The 15,747-nt window shown below is 43.5% G+C and overlaps 1 pseudogene; it reads left to right on the forward strand.

The window, feature by feature from the left end:
- The first annotated feature begins 8,230 nt into the window (after window positions 1-8,230).
- LOC114225747 (peptidyl-prolyl cis-trans isomerase A pseudogene) lies at window positions 8,231-8,726 on the forward strand (annotated as a pseudogene).
- The last annotated feature ends 7,021 nt before the right edge of the window (window positions 8,727-15,747 follow it).

The following is a 15,747-nucleotide window of genomic DNA, read 5'->3' on the forward strand; positions in this document are numbered from 1 at the left end:
CAGGGAGAGGAGGAAGCCCTTCTAGGTAGAGGGTCAGGCAGGAGGTGAGGCAGAGCCAGGTTTTGAAGTGGAAGTACCTCTATCATTCTGGAATGAAGGACAGAAAGGAGGAATGGCCCTGAGGTTGCAAAGATGACATGAGGGCTAGGTCATGCAGGACCTCACGTGTCATATGAAGGCTTTCTCCGAATGCACCCTGAGGAAAAGGGAAAAAAGATGGTTTCATCAGGAGGGTGAGGCATTCAGATTTGCATTTTAGAAAGATCACTCTGGCTGTGGTGTGCAGAAGCCATTAGGAGGCGGAGAACCAGGTCAGAGGCTGTTGCAGGGGAACAGGCAAGAGGTGATAGTGAGCAGAGAAGTGGGTGGATTTGAGAAATATTCAGGGTGGAGGGACTCTGCTACACCCGAGGAAACATTGCCACTGGGGACAGGAGGGAAATAAATAGCAGAGATGACTGAAGGTTTTGGCTTGAGTCAGGCAGATGGTGGATCTTCCACAGAAACAAGGAAGACGAGAGGAGGGGGAGGAGGGGGCCCAGACAACAGTCCGTTTTAGGCCCTACTGAGTGTGAGATGTTACGGAGCAGCCAAGAGGAAGACTGGCAGGCGGGTGGATCCAGAGGTCAGGAGTTCAGGTGTGATGGGATATTTTGAGATACTGACTCTATCAGGATGCTATCTGCTGCAAGTAACATAATACCTCATTTTTTAAGAAAAAGAAAGAAATCGGGGCGCCTGGGTGGCTCAGTCGTTAAGCGTCTGCCTTTGGCTCAGGTCATGATCCAAGGGTCCAGGGATCGAGCCCCACGTTGGGCTCCCTGCTCGGCGGGAAGCCTGCTTCTCCCTCTCCCACTCCCCCTGCTTGTGTTCCCTCTCTCGCTGTCTCTCTCTCTCTCTCTCTGTCAAATAAATAAATAAAATCTTAAAAAAAAAAAGGAAAAAAGAAAAAGAAAGAAATAGCTCATGTAACAAGGAGCCAGAGGTAGGCAGGCTCTGAGGGCTGTTTTTTCAGTAGTTCAATGATGTCATCAAGGACTTAGATTCTGTCCAAGGTTCTACTCAGCCTTCCTCCTTGAAGCTTTGTCCTTGGGATAGTTCTCCTCATGGTCCCAAGATGGCTGCCAGCAGCTACTGGGTGATGCTTCCCTCTTCACATCCAGTGGAGGAAAAAGAAAAACCTCCTCCCGGGTATGAGATACAAGTCCTTTCCTTTAGACTGTCCAGCTAAGGCCATTGGTGTGCCCAATCCTGGAGTAGTAACAGTTGCCAGGGAAAGCTACTGACCGGCTTGGGCTAATCATCTGATATGGAGTGGGTGCTGAGAATCAACCACAGTGTCCATTGCAAATATTGTGCAGGCTTCCCACCGCCATTGCCCTCCACACACAGGCGCACATATACACACGTTGTTTATACCTCTTGCTTTCTCTCCCTTTCATTCAGTGGCACTTATTACCTCACAGGAGAAATATTACTACAGAAAAACAGACAAAAGCTTTGGTGTGGCCTTGGGAAGGCAAGAGATGAGTACACCGGAGGATGTAGGGAGCATGGGGTTGGATAACAGAAAATCTGGGCTCTATCAGCAGGGAAGATGTTACAGACCTAAGGGAGGGCCCCTCAGCGCAGGGCGGGGCCAGAGACAAAACACGGCCACTTGAAGAGTGAACCCAGGTGAGGCAGTGGAGAGCTGACTACTCTCTCGAGATACTTGAGGAAAGAAAAGAAAGAACCAGAGCAAAGGAAGACCTGCATTTAAGAAGTGAAATTTTGGAGAAAGGCGAAACCAGACCAGTAATTTTCAAACAGTGGGTCATGAAACATTGTGATATAAATTACTGGGTCAACACCAACATTTAAAAAGAAAAAGAGGGGCACCTGAGTAGCTCAGTCGTTAAGCGTCTACCTTCGGCTCAGGTCATGATCCCGGGGTCCTGGGATGGAGCCCCGCATCGGGCTCCCTGCTTGGCGGGAAGCCTGCTTCTCCCTCTCCCACTCCCCCTGCTTGTGTTCCCTCTCTCGCTGTGTCTCTCTCTGTTAAATAAATAAATCTTAAAAAAAAAAAGAATAGAAAGTGTTAGGGTATGGTGAAACCTTTCAATGTATTTATATACATGTGTATTGGCTTGTCATATAAAATACATTTTTTTTATCTTGGATTGTGGCAAAAAAAAAAATTGAGAAAAAACCCATACTTGAACATGTTAAAATGCTGGGGAGAATTAGAAAGAATCAAATTGTCATGGGTGGATCCAGCCATCTGTTGAAATGACACAAACTCAGACTTGGCTATGATTGAAGAGTTTTAGGAAAACTTCAAATCCAATTCTAACCAAGGGGGATCAGATGTTAACCTCAGGAAGACAGGGCTGGGATTTGATTGTAATTAAGAAAGCTTATACCACATTGATTTCATTGTACTCAGCTTGCTGGAAGCACGGAGATAGTTCCCGTGACATCTATAAGAAGGTCATCTCAAAAGCAAGGAGGTGGCCATGTTTATTTAGTAGTTCCTAGAAGGAACCGGATGTGGTGGGTATGTGGGCAGGTGTCCTGGACCCCGGGGAGGTGCCCACTATTGTAGCAGGGATGATTCCTTAGGGGCCACCTGCAGTGGGTGGAAGGAGCTCATTATCTGCATTGCAAAGAACAGAGACTAATCAGACATCTCAGGCAAAGGGGAGTGAATTGTGAGCTTACACCCGGAAGTAAGGGGACTGAGAATTGCAGCTGCCTGGGGTGGAGTGGGAATGGCTTCCAGGAACCCAGAAACGGGTGGGTGACCTGGCCTCCTAGGAAGAACGGACTCTGTGGCCCCCCAGGCCCCACCGAGCCTGAGAAGTGACAGAAAGGCCCCTCAGCTGCAGACGCACACTGCTCCCTGATGGAGGCTTCTACTGCTTCTATGGCTCCTGTCACCATGAGCAAATGCCCTCATCCCCCACCCTGGCCTTTGCTTCTCACAGTCCTTCTCACTTTTTTTTTTAAAGATTTTATTTATTTATTTGAGAGAGAGAGAATGAGAGAGAGCACGAGAGGGAAGAGGGTTGGACTCCCTGCTGAGCAGGGAGCCCGATGCGGGACTTGATCCCAGGACCCTGGGATCATGACCTGAGCCGAAGGCAGTCGCTTAACCGACTGAGCCACCCAGGCGCCCTCATAGTCCTTCTCACTTATGGCTTCAATGGTCCTCTGGCTTCCAGGGTCTAATAGCCATTGCCTGCTGACTTCTAGGGCTTTCTTTGGTTCTGCTTTCATTTCCTTTCACAGAAGATGCCCACTTTACTAGCCTTAGCAGATTAATTGACATTTCCCATTTCCTCTGTAAAACAGACCAACACATGTCCAAAACACTGAGCTCTTGGGGCTGACAGGCTGCTTTCGCCCCCTGTGCACTTCCGCTCCCACCGATTAACAAATGTTGATAAATGTGGAACCATTGTTGGCTGTATTTGTTCCTAAACCTGTTTTGTTACATAATCCCACATTTTCAGCAAATGTTTTTTTAAACTCATCAAAGAATGTGGAAAGTACCGTTTTAATTTTAACAGATAGCATGGTGATTAAGAATCTGCATTTAAATCTTGGATCTTTACTCACTAGATACATGAAAGATCTATCTAGTATCTTTCTCTGGGAAAGATACTTGGCCTCTCTTTGCCTCAATTTCCTCATCTGTAAAATGGAGACAATTGTAACAAGCTACTTCACAGGATTATTGTGAAGAATAAATGAGATGATTCATGCAGGGTTGAGTGGTCTTAGCTATCCCGTAGGCAGGAGAATGAGGGGACATGGTTCAGAATATGGCCTCCCAGATGGCTTCCCTGAGCAAGGTGGCCTGGGACAATCATAAATTATAAACCAAGGATTGCAGTTGAGTTATTCTTCCACAGTATAAACATCAGAGGTTTTTTTCCGTTTCAAGAGGATAGCTTGAGCATGTCCTGCAGCTTCTCTTCATACTGTATTTATTTCCTATTACTGTTGCAACAAATTACCACGAACATAGTGGCTTAAAACAACAAATTTATTATCTTCCAGTGCTGGCAGTTAGAAGTCTAAAATGGGATGACAGATCTATGTTCCTGCTAGAAGCTCTGGAGAAGCCTTATTCAACTTCTAAAGACTGTCCACATTCAGTGGCCTGTGACCTTTTCCATCTTCAAAGCCAGGGACCCCATCACTGATCTCTGCTTGCCTCTGGTGAGGATCCTTGTCATTACATTGGACACATTTAGACAATCCAGCTTAATCTCCCCATCTCAAAACCTTTAATTTATGCCATTAACGTCCCTTTGCCATGTAAGAAAATAGCCACAGGTTCTGGGCATTGGGATGCGGACAAGGGAAGGCATTGTTACACTCACCACAGTTCTGCCCTCTGGTGTCCAAAGATGCATGTTGGTCTCATCTACAAAATATATTCACCCCATTTCAGGGTCCCCCAAAGTCTCAACCCATTACAGCATCAGCTGAAGGGCAAACTCTCATCTAGATGTCATCAGCTCAGAAGTCTCAAATCTCATCACTTAAACCACCTACATTAGGTGTGGGTGAGGCTCTGGGTATAATGGATCCTGGGGAGCGGGGAATCTCCTCTCCCTCCGTGGACTTGTGACACTAGAAAACAAGTTATCTGTTCCTAAGATACAACGGTGGGACAGGCAGAAGGTAACAGCTACAGACATTCCCATCCAGAAGGGGAGAACTGGAAAGGAAAAAGGGGGTTGCAGAGCAAATTCAAAATCCACCTGGCAAAACCACATAAGGTTGCAAGGCCTAGGCATGCTCTTCTGTGGCTCCTGGCCCCGCTTCCCGGCCTCACTGTCTGGCCTGGGAATCAGCCTTCCTCTCTCTTGTGTGTTTTCAGCTATTCGTTTCCCGGGTGTACAGTCTGGGGTGGGGGGCGTCTAACAGCTTTCTTCCATTTTACCCTTTGTCTGGCTCTTTCAGGACAAACTGGTAGGGTCTCTGTTTGCAAGACATTCTCAGGAACCATGTGGGTCTCCTGTATATGGCTCTGGGATTTACTCCAGTAGACAAGAGGCGCCTCCACAGATCTTTTTAGACAATGCCATTTCTCTGCTTGGTTTCTGCTGACATGACTGAGGAAATCCATGGGTCACATGGCTGATCCCTCCAAAGGGGCCTTCATGCGATTGAGTACTCTGACCTCTGATCCTTCCTAGGCACTAGCAAAAGATTGTCCAGGTACATCCTCAAATTTCTCCTCAGAGCACACTTTCCTGACAGCAAATGGCCTAATTTTAGCATTGTTTGCAATCTGGGTGGGATGAAAATTTCTAAAATAACAAGTTCTGATGCCTTTTCTGCCTCTTTCCTCTCATATTTTACTATAAACAAGCAAGAAAAAAAAAATCAGGCCACACCTTCAACACCCGGCAACTCAGATAAATACCCCCGTTCACCCTCACAAATTCTGCTTTCCACATAACTGTAAAACACAATTCTGCTAAGCTTTCTGCTACTATATAAAAAATATCTCCTTCCCTCCATCTATCAATAACATATTCCTCATTTCCTTCTGAGTCCTTGATGCCAGCAGCACCTTTAACGTCCATATTTCTCCCAACTGTCTGTGGGGATTTAGGTATTCTGCACGGTGCTTCCTCACTCCCCTCCGAGCCCTCACTAGCAAACTGTAACATTCCTATTTCTACTAACAGTCTCTTCAAGGCAAGCTAGGTAGGCTTTTCCTATCATCCTCCTCAAAGTTATTCCAGACTCTACCCGTTACCTAATTCCAAAGCCACGTCCACATTTTCAGGTATTTGTTACAACAGCACCCATTTCCCGGTACCAAAACCTGCATCGGTCAGAGTTCACCCGGAGAAGCAGAACCAGCAGGAGATATGTGTTAAGAGATCTATTGCAGGGAACTAGATCACACGACTGTGGGGGATTGCTGGGCAAGTTCAAACCCTGGAGGGCAGGCCAGGAGGCAGAGTGGGCCGCCAGCGTCCTGCACAGGTGGAAACTGCTGCCCACAGGTGGAGCCCCCTGTTGGTCAAGGAAGCCCCAGCTCCTCCCCGGAAGGCCTTTCAGCGGATCCAATCAGGCTCACCCAGCCGATCCAGGATAATCTCCCTGCAAATTCCCTGATTGTGGATTGTAATCACATCTATAAACCTTCACAACAACGCCTACCTTCGTGTTTGGGGACTGTAGCCCAGCCAGGTCAACACATAAAACTGACCATCGAACATCCAAATCCCTAGAAATGACAGAAAACATGTATCAACAAATTAACAAATACTTAGCCACACCCTAAAACAAACAAACAGAAAGCATTCTTAGTGGTCCAGAAATCCAGAAATCAAGGTAATTCTTTTCCCCCCCCAAAGGTCCTGTTTTATTGTTCTCAGTATAGTCCCAGAAGTCCCCAAAGAATGAAAGCCAGTACTCCAACAAATAACTGAACATGTGTGTTCATAGCAGCACCATTCATAAGCGCAAATGGTGGGAAAAAAATGAGAATGTTCATCAGTGGATGAATGTATAAACAAAATGTGGTCTATCCACACGATGGACTAGTATTCAGCTATAAAAAGGAAAGGAGCCCTTATATACACCACAAAAGGGACAGAGGAATATATATATATTCCTGGGGTGTAGGAGCCAGATAGAAGAGGCAGGGCTCTGAGTTGGTTAGTTTGCATATTGAAGGCATGCTCCTGGCTGAGTCCTCTGCTAGCTGTTAAGAGCCAGCTAGCCCTGGAAAGGCAGCCTCTTTCTAGTTTTATGTTATTTATTTATTTATTTATTTTTAGTTTTATGTTTTTTGATTTCTTTTTTAGGATGTCAAAACACTATGATATGCAGAAAATTAAATATATATATAGATATACACATGCACACACACAGTGTTGATCCCACACAGTCAAAAATCCATGTATAACTTTTGACTCTCCAAAAACCTAACTATTAAGAGCCTGCTGTTGACCGGAAGCCTTGCTGATAATATAAACAGTCAATTAATACATAGTTTGTATGTATTGCTTTATATATATTATCATAGATTGTATTCTCACAATAAAGTAAGCCAGAGAAAAGAAAAGGTTATTAAGGAAACCGTAAGGACAAGAAAATGCATTTATAGTACTGTACTGTTGTGTGTTTTTTTTTTTAAAGATTTTATGTATTTATTTGACAGGAGAAAGAGAGAGCACGAGCAGGGGGAGCAGCAGGCAGAAGCAGAGGGAGAAGCAGGCTCTCCGCTGAGCAGGGAGCCCAGTGTGGACTCGATCCCAGCACCCTGAGATCATGACCTGAGCCGAAGGCAGATGCTCAACCAGCTGAGCCACCCAGGTGCCCCAGTACTGTACTGTTTTTATTGAAAAAAATCCATGTATAAGTGGACTCGCACAGTTCAAATCCATGTTGTTCGAGGGCCAGCTGTATATACACATATGTATAAACCCAGATCATCTGAAGAATTCTAGAATTCTCCTATTGAAGATTAAATTAGGGGTGCATTGCTCCAATATTTACAAAGGGATAAATGGAAAATATAAAAGAAAAGTCAAAAAATGGATAATAGATGCACAAATGCCTAAATCTGTCCAACAGGAGTTTGAGTGGGAGAGAATAAAATAAACTAGTACTTCCCAAACTTCAGCATGTATACAAATCGTGTGAGGATCTTATCAGAATGCAGATTCTGATTCAGTGGGTCTGGGTGGGCAGTGCTGCCAAGCCATGAACCAGACTTTAATAAAAATTCTCCAATGCAAAAGATAGGTGTAATTGCAAAGCCCTTCAAGTGCTCCTTTGGATAAATCAAAACACAACCAGGACATGTTACTGTTAGATTTCAGGACTCTCAGACCCACTCCAGCCCCACTGAATCGGAATCTGCATTTTAAGTCTCAGGACATCAACAATAAAGAGGAAATTCCAAAAGCTCACAGAGAATGCCTACAAGGGAATAAGGATCATGGCGACATCAGACTTCTCACCAGAAACACAAGCTACAAGAAGATGACAGAGAAATATTGCAAACACACTGAGAAATTGTCTCAAACCTAGAATTCTATCTTCAAAGTATCAATGATTTGATGAAATTTTAAGACAAAGAATTCGGAATTTTATCACCCACAGATTCTCTCTGATAGAATCTTTAGAGGAGATACTCCAGATAAGAAGTTAAAAAACGAAACAGTAGGGCAGACACCGCAGCCCTGAGCACCCACACAGGCTGGCCATGGTCAAACCCACCGTCTTCTTCCACATCGCCCTGCGCCACAGGCCCCTGAGCTTCGTTTCTTTCCAGCTGTTTGCAGACAAAGTTCCCAAGACAGCAGAAGACTTTTGTGCTCTGATCACTGGGGAGAAAGGATTTGGTTCTAAAGGTCCCTGGTTTCACAGAATTATTCGGGGATTTCTGTGCCACGGTGGTGATGTCACACTCCATCGTGGCACTGGTGGCAAGGCCAACTATGAGGAGAAATCTGAGGATGAAAATTTCATCCTGAAGCGCTCAGGGCCTGGCATCTTGTCCATGACACCTGCTGGATCCGACACAAATTGTTCCCAGCGTTTCATCTGCACTGCCAACACTGAGTGGTTACCCAGCAAGCATGTGGTCTTTGGCAAGGTAAAGGACGACGTGAATATTATGGAAGCCATGGAGCACTTTGGGTCCAGGAATGGCAAGACCAGCAAAAAAAATCACCATTGCTAACTGCGGACAAATCTAATAAATCTGACTTGTGTTTATCTTAACTACCAGACTATTCCTTCTGTAGCTCAGGAGAGCACCCCTTCACCCTTATCTGCTCAAAGTATCCTATAATCCTCATGCTCTCGCTGCAGTTCTGTGGGCTCCATATTTTCCTTGCTCCCTTCCAAGTCTAGCTGGATTGCAGAGTTAGTTTATGATTATGACATAAAAACTAAACAACAACAAAAAATGAAAAAGTAGGAAAAAGTAGTCATGGAAAAAAGTGGTGGGATATGAGAAGCAAGGGTAATAAAAAGAAAAAGTACTAAAACTTATTAAATCTAAATAAATAATAATTATAAAATCAAAATATTTTCAAGATAAGACAAAAACAAAAGCCATAAGGGTCATCTTGTGTGGATGCTTAGAGCTACCTGCCTGTCCTCCATCTGTCTATCTATCCAGTCATCATTTCTGCAAATATTTGTTGCGCACCTGCTCTGTATCAGGTCATATGCCAGGTATGGGACAAGGTTGCCCTGTGGGTACAAAGACGACCAAAATAAACTGTTCGCTCGTGGAAGTTACAGTTCAGTGGAAAAGACTGATAATAGTAAGCAGGCAATTAAATATATAATTAGAAACTGGAAATGCCATGAAGGAAAAGAACAAGGCATTGTGAGAGAGAATAACAGTGAAAGGAATAATAGGGAAGATCTTTCTGAGGAAGTAAGAGGGAAAAATAGAATCCCAATAATGGTTAAAAATGATAGGAGCTGACATTTATTGAGTGCTTACTCAATAAATTACTTTTCGAGAATTAACTCATTTAATCCTCAGAACAATCTATTAGACAGATACAATATTATCCACATTTCATAGGTGAGGAAATTTATAGATGAAGCAACCTGCTCCAAGTTCACAGAACTGGAAAGGAGGAGATGGGGTTTGAACCCAGGTGGCTTAGCTTTGGACGATGGACTCTGTGCTGAGGTTGGGAAGGAGTCAGCCAGCCCGGGAAGATGCCCTAAGTGTCCAGACAGAGCTCTCAATGTTCGAGGAACTAAAGAAAAGCTAGTGGAGGCTGATACTGCTACCTGTGCTCTAAAATTTGTTTTCCCTTCCAGCACAGTCATAAAAAGATCAGCTGGCATATTGCTGCTGAGAATAAGGACCGTATTTCCTAGCTTCCCGGAAAGCTAGGATGGCCATGTGACTAAGTTCTGGCCAATAGGATGCAAGCATAAGTATCACGTGGCAAACTGTACCCCCTCTTCCTTAAGGGTTCGCTGGCGAGAGCCCAGTTCCCCCTCTTCTTTGTTCCTTCCTCCAGCCCGTTGTCTCTTGCTCACATGCTGCCACCCGGAGCCTGAGGACGAGGGCCATACCCTGGAGATGACAGAGTAGTAAGCTGGAAGAAGCTGCCATACTAGCCCTGGACGGCATACTACTGGAATTGTAAAATTATTATTAATCATTGTTATTTTTTAGAGTAGTGTCAGGTTCATGGCAAACTGAGTAGAAAGTATCGAGAGCTCTCATTACCCTCCTGACTTAATCAACTCACGCTACCATAACAAAGTACTATAGACTGGGTGGCTTAAACAATACCGGTCCAGAGGTGAGAAGTCCAAGTTCAAGGTGCCATCGTGGTTGATTTCTGATTACGGTTCTTTTCCTGGATGTAGACAGCTACCTTCTCAGTGTGTCCTCACATGGGGGTGGTGGGGAGCAAGTTCTTTGGTGGCTCTTCTTACAAGGGCCCTAATCCCTCCATGAGGACCCCATCCTTATGACTTCATGTAAACCTAATGATCTCCCAAAGACCCCATCTCCAAATACCATCACTTTGGGGCAAGGCCTTCAACATAGGAATTTGGCAGGGTGGTGGGGCACGACACAATTCAGTTCATAGCACTCCCTGTCCCCACACACATACAACCCCCATCATCATCCTGTACCACAGTGTTCTATTGGATTTTTAAGTAAAATATAAATAAGTAAATCTGTATCTCATTTAAGCCACTGTTGAATGGGGTTTATCCTAACTGACCCAGCCATATGGAGAGGAGGCACGGGAGGACATCATGCAGGGCCTTGGAAGCCACAATACTCTGGGAGATCTGGTGGATTCTGACTGCAACTGCAAAGGACTCTTTAAAATGAGTGATGTTACAATGTTTCTTTTTCTCAAGAAGAAATGGAATTGACAAGTTATCACTATGGTTACTAGATTAAGGTCTCTCTAGTCCAAGAGATAATTTATACATTTTATAGCACACAACAAAATTCTTTTTTAAAAAGATTTTATTTATTCATTTGAGAGACAGAGAGAGACAGAGAGAGCACAAACAGAGGGAGAGGCAGACTCCCTGCTGAGCTGGAGCCCAACATGAGGCTGAATTCCAGGACCTGAAGATCATGACCTGAGCCGAAGGCAGAAGCTTAACCATCTGAGCCACCCAGGTGCCCCCACACAACAAAATTCTTATATCTGTTTGCTCAGAGTTGTATGCTTGCTACTTTTTTATTTTTTAAAAAGATTTTATTTATTTATTTGAGAGAGAGAGAGAACACAAGCTGGGGGAGGAGTAGGAGAAGAGGGACAAGCAGACTCCCCCTTGAGCAATGAGCCCATGCGGAATGATCTCAGGACCCCTGGATCATGACCTGAACCAAAGGCAGACACTTAACCAACAGAGCCACCCAGGGGCCGCATATGCTTGCTACTTTAAAAGTTTGTCAGTGGGGTGCCTGGGTGGCTCAGCCGGTTAAGCGTCTGCCTTCAGCTCAGGTCATGATCCCAGAGTCCTGGGATCGGTCCCGCATCGGGCTCCCTGCTCAGCGGGAAGCCTGCTTCTCCGTCCGCCCCTCCCCCTGCTTGTGCTCTCTCTCTCTCAAATAAATAAATAAAATCTTTAAAAGAAAAAAAGTTTGTTAGGAACTAGAAAATGCTTGCTTCTTAATACCTCAAATAAGAAAAGAAAAACTGCAATTGGTTGTCAGCGTTGTCAGTCATTTGTGCATTGGGAAAGATTCTACAAGGGGAATACTGACACGTTTCTTCTAGGAAACAGTTACCAGGCCACATCCACAGAACCTGACCATAAATGAAGCTCTCTTTGCTACACCTTTTAAGGCAAATGAGTCTCGGGGCTCCTGGGTGGCTCAGTCATTAAGCGTCTGCCTTTGGCTCAGGTCATGATCCCAGGGTCCTGGGATCGAGCCCCCCGCATCGGGCTCCCTGCTCAGCGGGAAGCCGGCTTGTCCCTCTCTCACTCCCCCTGCTTGTGTTCCCTCTCTCACTGTGTCTCTCTCTGTCAAATAAATAAATAAAATCTTTTAAAAAAAAAAGGCAAATGACTCTCAAATATTTGAAATGAGAAAATAAACCTCATCAGCAGAGGGTTAAAGAAAGCACTCTAGGTTAGGTCTGATTATTAACATCTGCGTATATGAATTTTAAAACAAAAGAATTATAGAAAAACCCTTTTTGGCTGATCTCAGTCTTTTTTTTTATTGCTGAATTTTCCATCTCAATTCATTAACTGGATCTGGCAAAGAGAAGAGAGCCTATATTAATTTGGGAAGTTCCTAAGATATTTGCTAAAGACAGTAGAAAAACTGAACTATTTTATTTATTTTTTATTTTTTTAAAGATTTTATTTATTTATTTGACAGAGAGAGACACAGTGAGAGAGGGAACACAAGCAGGGGGAGTGGGAGAGGGAGAAGCAGGCTTCCTGCCAAGCGGGGAAGCAGATGCGGGGCTCAATCCCAGGACCCTGGGATCATGACCTGAGCCGAAGGCAGACGCTTAATGACAGAGCTATCCAGGTGCCCCAAAAAACTGAACTATTTTAAACATGGTTTATAAAGGCCAGTCTTGACCTCATGGTTTTCAATATATTTAGATATAGAAAGAGAGATGTAAATGTGGTGTGTTCATGCATATGTGTGCATATAGACTATATTTGTGTGTGTAGACTATATTCCCTAGATCTGTTCACTGAGAGGAACTGGGACACCAATACGCTAATGGCAATGAGCAGAGTTAGTGTCCAGCTCTTGGTTACTTTTCTTTTCTTTCCTTTTCATTTTATTTCTTTTTTTTCTTTTCTCTTCTTTCTTTTTTTCTTTTTTAACATTTTATTTATTTATTTATTTGTCAGAGAGAGAGAGTGCAGCGGGGGGGGGGGTGGCAGGCAGAGGGAGAAGCAGGCTCCCCACTGAGCAAGGAGCCCAATGCGGGGCTCGATCCCTGGACCATGGGATCATGACCTGAGCCAAAAGCAGACACTTAACTGACTGAGCTAATGACAGAGCTACCCAGGCACCCCTCTTTTCTTTTCATTATTTTTAATAGGCTTTATTTATTAGAGCGTTTTTAGATTTATAGAAAAATTGAAGAGAAAGTACAGAGGTTTCCAAATACTTTCCCTCTGCCACCCTAAGAGGGAAAGGATTCCCCATATAGTTAACATTTTGTATCGGTGTGATACATTTATTACAATTGATGAACTAGGGGCGCCTGGGTGGCTCAGTCATTAAACGTCTGCCTTTAGCTCGGGTCATGATCCCAGGGTCCTGGGATCGAGCCCCACATCAGGCTTCTTGCTCAGCGGGAAGCCTGTTTCTCCCTCTCCCACTCCCCCTATTTGTGTTCCCTCTCTGGCTATATCTCTCTCTCTGTCAAATAAATAAATTTTTAAAAATCTTAAAAAAACAATTGATGAACTAATGATACATTATTATTAACTAATGTCCATAGTTTACATTGAAGATCACTTTTTGTGTTGGACAGTTCTCTGGGTGTTGCCAAATGCATAATGTCATGTGTTCACTATTACCGTATCATACAGACAGTTTCCCTTCCCTAAAAATTCTCTGTGCCCTGCCTGTTGATCCCTCCCTCTCCCCTACCCCTTGGCAACTTTCCTTCCTGCTACCTCTTGCCTTTTTCAGAATTTCATATAATTGGAATCATATAGCATATAGCCTTTTGAGATTGGCTTCTTTCACTTAGCAATATGAATTTAAGATTCCTTTTGTTGGCGTAATAGCTCATTTCTTTTTATCACCAAATAATATTCTATTGTATGGCCATACCAGTTTGTTTATCCATTTAGCTATTGAAAGACATCTTGGTTGCTTCCAAGTTTCGGCAATTATGAATAAAGCTACTAAAAACACTCATGTGCGGGTTGTTATGTAGACATAAGCTTTCGACTCATTTGGATCAGCTCTTGGTTTCTAAATAACTTACTCCAGTAAAAGGAACCAGAGCTCCTTGGAGAAATGGCTGATTCCAGAGCTGATGTAGGGAAAGTATAATTTGAGCGTGAAACTTGTTGCTATGCTAGAAAGAGAAGAAATGCTAAAAACTGATAAATGCTAAAAAGATGTAGCCAAGCTGACAGGACACAGAAGATGACTCGAAAGGGCCCCAACTGACCAAATCAGAGTCAACCTGAGTGTAAAAGAAACAATATTAGTAACTGGGTAGTAATCCACTGAATATAACAGGAAAGTATGAGTCCATACTGATGTAATTAAGTAAAGTGAAAGTTGGATGAGGAATGGAATATTTACATAATCTCAACATACTCACTCACACAAAATAAAAATTACAAGGGGAAAGAGTGATTTAAAGCAGAGAAAGCTGGTCTTACTTTAATGAAGTAATCAAAGTAATAGGACATACGGAGGTGCACACCACCTGGTAGGATGCAGTAGAAAGAAAACAGCATCATTTCCACGACGGTCCTGCCAGAGATGCGTGCCCTGAGTCTAGTCACGAGGGACAGCAGACAAACCCAAATTGAGGGGCAATCTGCAAATAAAGGACCTGTAATCCTCAAACGCATCAAGATCATGAAATTCAAGAATGAAGGACTGTTCCAGATTGAAGGAGACAACCAAATGCAACACCTGCTTCTGGGCTGGGTCCTTTTGCTATAAAAGATATCACTTAGAAGACTGGCGAAACGGGGGCGCCTGGGTGGCTCAATCCATTAAGCGTCCGACTTTTGATTTCTACTCAGGTCATGATCTCAGGGTGGTGAGATTGAGCCCTGCATCCAGCCCTGCATTGAGCCAAAGCATCAGGCTCCGCACTCAGCAAGGAGTCTGCTTGAGATGCTCTCTCTCTGCCCCTCCCCCACCCCTCTAAAATAAATAAATCTTTAAAAAAATAAAAAGAAGAAGACTGGTGAAACTTGAATGGGGTCTGAAGGTTAGACAGAAAGAATGTATCAGTATTCTTTTCCTGATTTTGATGGTTGTATTGTGGTTATGTAGGAGAATGTTCTGGTTAGCAAGAAAAATACACTAAAGCATTGGATGGAGATGGGGCAACATAGTGGTAACTTACTCTTAAATAGTTGAGAAAAAGTTTTGTGTACTAGCCATGAAAATTTTCTGTAAGTTTGAGATTGTTTCATCAAAAAAAAGGTGAAAATGAGAAAAACTTTAGATGGTTTCCCACTTCAGGGTTCAGGGTTGCCCCTGGTGCTGCTACTATGTTAATATAATATTGAAAGTTTTGTAATGATGTAAGAAAAAAATCAAACAAACAAAATAACAACAACAACAACAACAAAAACCCAGCAAGGTGTAAAGATTGAAAGGGAATGTATGTAACTTTTCATTTGCAGAAGATATAATTATCGCTATAGAAAACCCAAGAGAATCAGTAGAAAAACTAGGAAAACAAAGGAAAGAGTTCATTACAATTTCCAGATGGAAAATCAATTAAGGATTGATAATCCTGAATGGCTTAGTCAGTGGAGCATGCAACTCTTGATCTTGGGGTTCTGAGTTTGAGCCCCACATTGGGCATAGAGATTATTTATGAGAAAGAAAGAAAGAAAGAAAGAAAGAAAGAAAGAAAGAAAGAAAGAAAGAAAGAAAGAAAGAAAGAAAGGAAGGAAGGAAGGAAGGAAGGAAGGAAGGAAGGAAGGAAGGAAGGAAGGAAGGAAGGAAGGAAGAAAGAAAAGGAAAGAAGGAAAATAAATTCTATTTCTCTGTAGGTAAAAGAAATATTTGCAGTGTCAAAG

This window comes from Eumetopias jubatus, unplaced genomic scaffold (genome assembly GCF_037043125.1).
Source record: "Eumetopias jubatus isolate StellerSeaLion01/CBP00866 unplaced genomic scaffold, mEumJub1_p1.0 scaffold_8, whole genome shotgun sequence".
Lineage (NCBI taxonomy): Eukaryota > Metazoa > Chordata > Mammalia > Carnivora > Otariidae > Eumetopias > Eumetopias jubatus.